Source organism: Protomyctophum bolini (assembly GCF_963924005.1).
Source record: "Protomyctophum bolini genome assembly, chromosome: 13".
Classification (NCBI taxonomy): Eukaryota; Metazoa; Chordata; class Actinopteri; order Myctophiformes; family Myctophidae; genus Protomyctophum; species Protomyctophum bolini.
The window spans coordinates 7,563,564-7,570,462 of record NC_137874.1 but is presented as its reverse complement, the minus strand read 5'-3'; the positions used below and the strand labels follow the sequence as shown (position 1 = coordinate 7,570,462).

General features: G+C 42.0%; 1 long non-coding RNA gene across 1 annotated transcript; it reads left to right on the top strand.

The window, feature by feature from the left end:
- The first annotated feature begins 5,622 nt into the window (after nucleotides 1-5,622).
- On the top strand, nucleotides 5,623-6,413 carry LOC308326655. The gene is made up of 3 exons (XR_013965115.1): nucleotides 5,623-5,708; nucleotides 5,868-5,988; nucleotides 6,171-6,413. It is a non-coding gene; the product is annotated as an uncharacterized lncRNA (long non-coding RNA).
- The last annotated feature ends 486 nt before the right edge of the window (nucleotides 6,414-6,899 follow it).

Sequence of the window (6,899 nt, the reverse complement as noted above, 5' to 3'; positions counted from 1 at the left end):
AACCTTTTGCACAGGCACGTGCAGAGGGGGGGCTAGGGGGGCTTGAACACCTGCCCTTTTGCAGAAAGTGCCCTTTTTCAACAAAAAGGGCAAGGGAAAGGGCAAAAAAATGTTTTATTTTTATTTATTTATTTTTTGGCCACATAAGGACATGTGGGGGGCCAATACGAGCTTATGTGGGCCAAAAAGGGCTTGTGGGGCACCAATAAGGGCTTATGTGGGGGACCATAAGGGCTTGGGTGGGGGGGAAACAAGGGCTTATTTGGGGGGCAAATAATGGTTTGTGGGGCAAATATGGGCTTGTGTGGGGGGCAATAAGGGCTTATGTGGGGGGCCAAAAAGTGCTTGTGTGGGGGGCCAATAAGGGCTTGTGTTGGGGGCCAATAAGGGCTTGTATGGGGGCCAATAAGGGCTTGTGTGGGGGGCCAATAAAGGCTTGTGTGGGGGGGCAATAAGGGCTTATGTGGGGGCCAATAAAGGCTTGTGTGGGGGACCAATAAGTGCCATTGGCCCTTCAAGACGAACATTTGACAAGAATTTCGACAAATTGCACTATCATAATGAATTATCTTAGTCAGTTTTAGTTTCAGACTAATGAGAACATATTGCTTATTTTACCAAAATCGGCGTGCGCTACGCGCGCCCACACATGTGACCTTTTCTGGAGTTTGAGCCCCTGCCCCCCTAGTGCTCTCTGCACGGCCCTGCTTTTGCATAGTTTTCACACACACACACACACACACACACACACACACACACACACACACACACACACACACACACACACACACACACACACACACACACACACACACACACACACACACGCACACATACTAACACACACACACACACACACACACACACACACACACACGTGCAGGTAATGAGTCCATCTGTTAAGTGTGGATCTTAACATTTACTTTTGTGTTTGTTTGACCTCTGAGTCACAGCGGTGATGTGACTCATTACAGATAAAGTGTATAATGTCAGTGGGAAGTGATGCAACGTTGGACACAGAGTGCATCCATTCTAAGATTTTGCCAGAACATTAAGATAACGTGAGTCATGACCACCCGTTAGGAGCCAAGTACAGAGAGAATCCCACATACTGTATTATTGGTACCGTTGAGAAGCCCTATGCCACTTAAGTGGGAAAAAGAATAATTTAAAGAAACTCTCTTCTACAAGCTCACAATGCAATGTGTTATGAGCTTAGATTGACTATTTTCAACGATGATGTATATAAATTAGTGGTTCATTAAGTACTCCATAGGCCTACTCGGTGTGTACAACGGTGTTGCTTCCAAGAAAGAACAGATCTTCAAGCTAAGAAGACGCAACGCAAATTGTGGAAAAAATGGAAACATATTAAGGTAGAAAAAATATTAGGAGTTCAAGGTAGACAGTACTTCCATTGTGGAGCCCTTACGGCAGATGTCTTCAACATTCTGTGGCCCAAGGAGGACCCCCCCTATATTATGTCTACATAATATATCCTATATTAAAGTGTATTTTCAGACATTGAATCACTTAAACCCAATATACTTAGTAAACTTGACTGTTTGCTCTTTTCCCCCTCTACTCTAAATTTCTGTAGTAACTATAGTCTGAGGAACGCCTAGGGGTCCCGGAGCCCATGTCCGTGTGGGTGTCCCCTGAACATCCACCAGACCCCAGGAACGCGCCCAGGGCTCATACTGTAGTGTACTCTACTGGCCACTTGAGGTGTTGTCGCACGCTGTCCGTGCTCGGTCACAGAGACACAGGGACACACATTGCTGCGTAATGTATTTGTTTACAAATGGTCTAATCTGTATTGAGGAAATACAGGAAAACTAAAATAAGTTATTTGAGTATTCTGCAAAACCACACTCTTGTTAGTGTATTTTTATACATGTTCCAAGTCATTGCTACAAGCATACAGGGGCCCATGTGGAGAACTTGAAAGGGGCATCCATTCGTCGTGACATTTTATTACTTACTGTATAGATCCAGGTGTCCAGGAAATGTATACATTTGACCACATCTCACCCCAGCCTCCGATGTGACCGAGGTGACGCGAGGGCAATTAAAGCAGACTCTTTGCATGAAAGATGCCTCGCAGACGCTTGTTATTGCTGAATAAGAACCAGACCTTTGAAGTGTAATCCTAGGAAAGCCTGCCTGCCGTGTCTGCACTCACTCACTCTACTTGTTCATGCCTTTAAATTGGCGGCCCCCTCATACTGTATAGTCTCTATTAACCCATTCTGACCTGAGATCAGATTCATACGAGGTTTCCACTGGACACACACTGGTCTGATGAACCCATTCTGACCTGAGATCAGATTCTAAAAATGTCAGTCGTTCTTCGAATTTTTCAAAAATAGCAGACCTACAAGCTCGTATCGCGCCACTCGGTGGCGCGATATGAGCTTGTAGATCTGCTATTTTTCAATAGCTAAAGCATAACATGATGCTAACACCAAAATGGGTTCCCGTTCTGAATGGGTTAAACACCACCACCCAACATTGAAACGGAAGGCCATCAGATCAGTGGTATATGCATAATAAAGTATGCTGTTGAGAGAATAATACAACTCATCACTGTTTAGTATACACGATGCTGCTGGATTTGGCCTGCACTCTTCCAAGAGGTATATGCCTCTTTATTCAAAGATATTCATGGCATGGATATTCAAGTCAGATGCTCACCGGTGTAAAGCTGCAGTACATGATAAAGGGGACTTTAAAGTTAAAGTGTTATTATGAAAACATCCGTTATGTTTTCAACTTTTCGTAGCAATTTGTGCTTCACATAGTTACTGACTTACTAGCCTCGGAAACCCAGACTTACTGACTCAAATAAAAAGGATATGGGTTCATTATACTTTCAAGTTCATTATTCATGTAGTTATTTATTATAAAAAAGAAAAACGGGCCAGCTGGCATTCAATCTGGCTGCATGTCATCTATTCTGCTGGTGTTGGTCCACTGTGTTGTATCAAGCCATTCAGCAGGATATGTTTAGATAATAATATTCTATAATGTTGACAGGCTTCATGGAGATGCTGATTTTCCTTTCCAGCTGGATTTGGCACCTGCCCGCATTAACAAAACGACTATAACTGGTGTATTGACCATGGTATTATAGGCTGACCTGACCTGACCTGAACCCCACAGAGAACCTAGGTTGTACTGTCAAGAGGAAGGTGTGAGACTAAGACTGAACATTGTCAATAAAAATGAATTAACAGGCTTCCATAACACCTCAACAGTGACAAAGGCTGATCACGTCCATGCCACGCCCAAGTTGATGAAATAATTTGTTCAAAAGTAGCCCAGACCATAATACTGACTGGATACATTGATGTACTTTTCAGATGGTCGACATTTCTGGATTAAAACATCTTTTCTTTTAGTGTTCTCGTAAAATATTCTAATATTTTGAGATAGGATTTTTAGATTTTCATGAGCTGTATGCCATAATAACCAGGGTTATCAAACATTTTCATGTCGAGGATGGCCCAAATGTATATATATAAAGGCTGTTTGTCCACCGAAACCCTGTTGCAAAATCTGGCAACAGTGAATGCCGGCGTGCACGCATGGACGCATGCATGAGGTATTACTCGTGGCTCTGCACTGCAGCTTATACGCTCCCACTAATGTCCCCTACTTTACGAAGGGTGCATTATATCCCCATTATTGTGAACGCATTACCCCGGGTGTTATTTTGACTGACAGCTAGGTCACTATCCTGGCCGTATCGACTTCGCCAGAACAAAACGACTTAAAAGACACAATTGCCAACATGGTGTGTGTAGGCCTATATATATATATCATTTTAAACAACCAGAACAAAAGACCCGCAGCAGCCTCTAATGATGCATGACAGAGTCATTTCAGCATGGGGTGCTGCTTGTACAGCGTGTGTTAGGATAGGAAATGGAATCCTGGGAGAAATAAGATATTATCGTATACACGGCACGTGGAATGAATTGGATGTGTCCATCCACTGGTCTGTGATTCTAGTCAGTAAAAGCAAAAACTAATATGAGAATATACGTAGTTTTAAGCAGCAATAAGACTGAGCAATGAGAAAAAGCACACCTATGCGAATTGAGCGGTGCAGGCTGCTCAAAAACACAGCGGGCTGGCTGCAGTTATAGTTATAATGACCTAAAACTATACAGTGCCACTTTAGGGCTGTCACAATTTACAATTTAGGCATTTAGCAGACGCTCTTAATCCAGAGCGATTTACATTTAAGCAATAACAAAAAGCATGATAACCACTTTTACGTGATGTATGCCTATACATCACATAAAAGTGGTTATCATGAAACATGCCTAAGTGGAATATCTATGTAATGAAACTATATATAAACTATACATACTATACTATATTATACTATACGTACTAAAGTGCTATGACTACATGAAATGCAATTCTAGTACTGTCTACGTAACATGATATAAGACTGTATAAAATGCTATCTAAGTCTACATGAAGTGCTATCTAAGGGGCTATAGGGCCAGTGCTATACGGGCCATGATGGAGTCTGAAAAGGTGGGTTTTCAGACTATACGGCGGAAGACTGGGAGTGAGGCTGCAGTTCTGATTGTAATGGGAAGTGTATTCCATAGTTTTGGAGTCCAGAAGGGAGAAGAGTTTGGGACGTGTGCATGGAGCGTTGCCCCGGTGGTTTTTAGTGAAGGTATACTTCCAGCTTCCCTGCGTTGGCTGATCTGAGTGCGCGGGAAGGTTTGTACTATATAGTGTTCGATCATATATTGTAAGATATGGGTGAGCCATGCCTTTGGTTGCTTTGTCACCCAGCGGAACATTGAAGTTGAGAGAAAGAAGACCATAAAATCAGTACAGTACAGTACAGTACAGTACAGTACAGTACAGTACAGTACAGTACAGTACAGTACAGTACAGTACAGTACAGTACAGTACAGTACAGCAGGGGTAGGCAACCTTAGGCACGGGTGCCAACATTGGCACAGGGGAGGGTGATCACTGGCACACTGGCATTAGTGTGAGAGAGAGAAGGTTTTTATTTTAAAATTAAATATTCCAAAAAAACGTGTAGTCAGTCTATTCACATCTACTAATTTCATTCTAATTTACGTCCTGCACATAATTGTACATTCATTCAAACTCCTAACTCATGACTGGGGAGGGATTACAGTAGGTGGGTTAATGCTCTGAGTTTAATGATCATCAAAAATATTTCTAAGCTTGTTATGTATATCCTATATGGACAATCAAAATCAGTTGGGAATATTTAATGTTGATGTGGTGTCATAAATATATGGCACACTGTCACGGAAATGAAAACATGGCACTTGATGTGAAAAAGGTTGCAGACCCCTGCAGTACAGTACAGTACAGTACAGTAAAGTACAGTTCAGTTCAGACAGGTCTGATCTTGGTCGTGGATTCCTCCGGCCTCATGATGATAATTGATCACGAGTTCCGCACACTGGGATGCAATTTTCCCAAATGGGATTAAGAACAGCATGCCCATAATGACCAACACAGCGACCGCTATGTTGTCCCACATTAGTTCTGCTCCTCCCATGAGACCCAAATAAAAACAGAACCATGCAGGGTGGTCATTTTGGGTTACAGCAACACTGGAGTAAGAACACCTGAAAAAATGTCTCGTCAACGTCTGTTGGTGATGGTGATCCTGGTTGTCTTATCACTTCATAGTAAGTGTTGGTTTTATTTTCGCTGCATGTTCTTCTGCTGGTCTGGTCTGGAATTTCTGTGCTATATAGTGGATGGTAAATTATTAACGTTGTTTTCTTTTTGTATTGCGCTATGGGGGAAAACAATGAAGATAACGCATCTTTTATGTTTGATTCTAGTTGTTGAAAATGAGGCTGCAGCTCCTTGGTCTTGCCCCAACTTGAGTGGCAAATGTAGAAAGGCCCACTGCCTGCCAACAGAAATGATCTTTGGACCTCTGGGCTGTGGAAAGGGATTCTTGTAAGTTCTGTTACACGTAGTTTGTTCGCCTGTCTGTCTGTCTGTCTGTCTGTCTGTCTCTTCCCCCCCCCCCCCCCTTTCTCTCTCTCTCTCCCTCTCTCTCTCTCTCTTATGTCATGTAAGATATACTGCATACGATATTTCTCTACAGTGATGCCTTTACTTCTGTCCATTCTTTTCAGGTGCTGTGTACCTCACTTTTTAGGCCTAAACACCATGGAAGAGGAATAGACATGTTTCAGGAATGGATTCCTGGAAACTGTAAAGTGTATTGTTGTGGACTATATGTTGTACCAGTCATAATAATAAATGGTCTTGGCACCTGACCCTGCAGATGGCACTCACTTAATTGGAGAGTCTCCGTGGCTAATACCAAATAAAAGTCAAGTCACTTTTATTACTGCTATTTAAAAAAAAATGTTGACTGAAATAAAAGAGTATTCCTTATCAAATGTCTTTCTGTTATTGAAATATTATTAGATTCTCCAAATGATTGAGAATATCTGCTCAAATAGAATGCCGTCTAATTAAGTATACATTTTCTATACCACAAAATATAACTACAAATGTTACGGTCGTGTGACAATGCACAGAATCACGCTGAAGTAGATTTCATGTGTTTTTTTATGATGCCGTCTGTACTCTAATTCAGTGGTGTTATGTTATGATCCGATTGCCCGTGGCTAGCCCGTGACCCAAACAGAAAATAGATATTCGCCCGGGTCCCAACATAGTGAAAAGAGCAGATCTATACAAGCTCTCACAACGTGTCGCTTCGTGCAGGGAGCGCTTGTAGATCAGCTATTTTCACTACTTTCTTTAGATTTTTCTTTCATTTCCTCATGACATTATACTGAAAGAAATCATTGGATTTAGTCGTGAATTCATTGAAAACCTTTTTTGGGGAATGT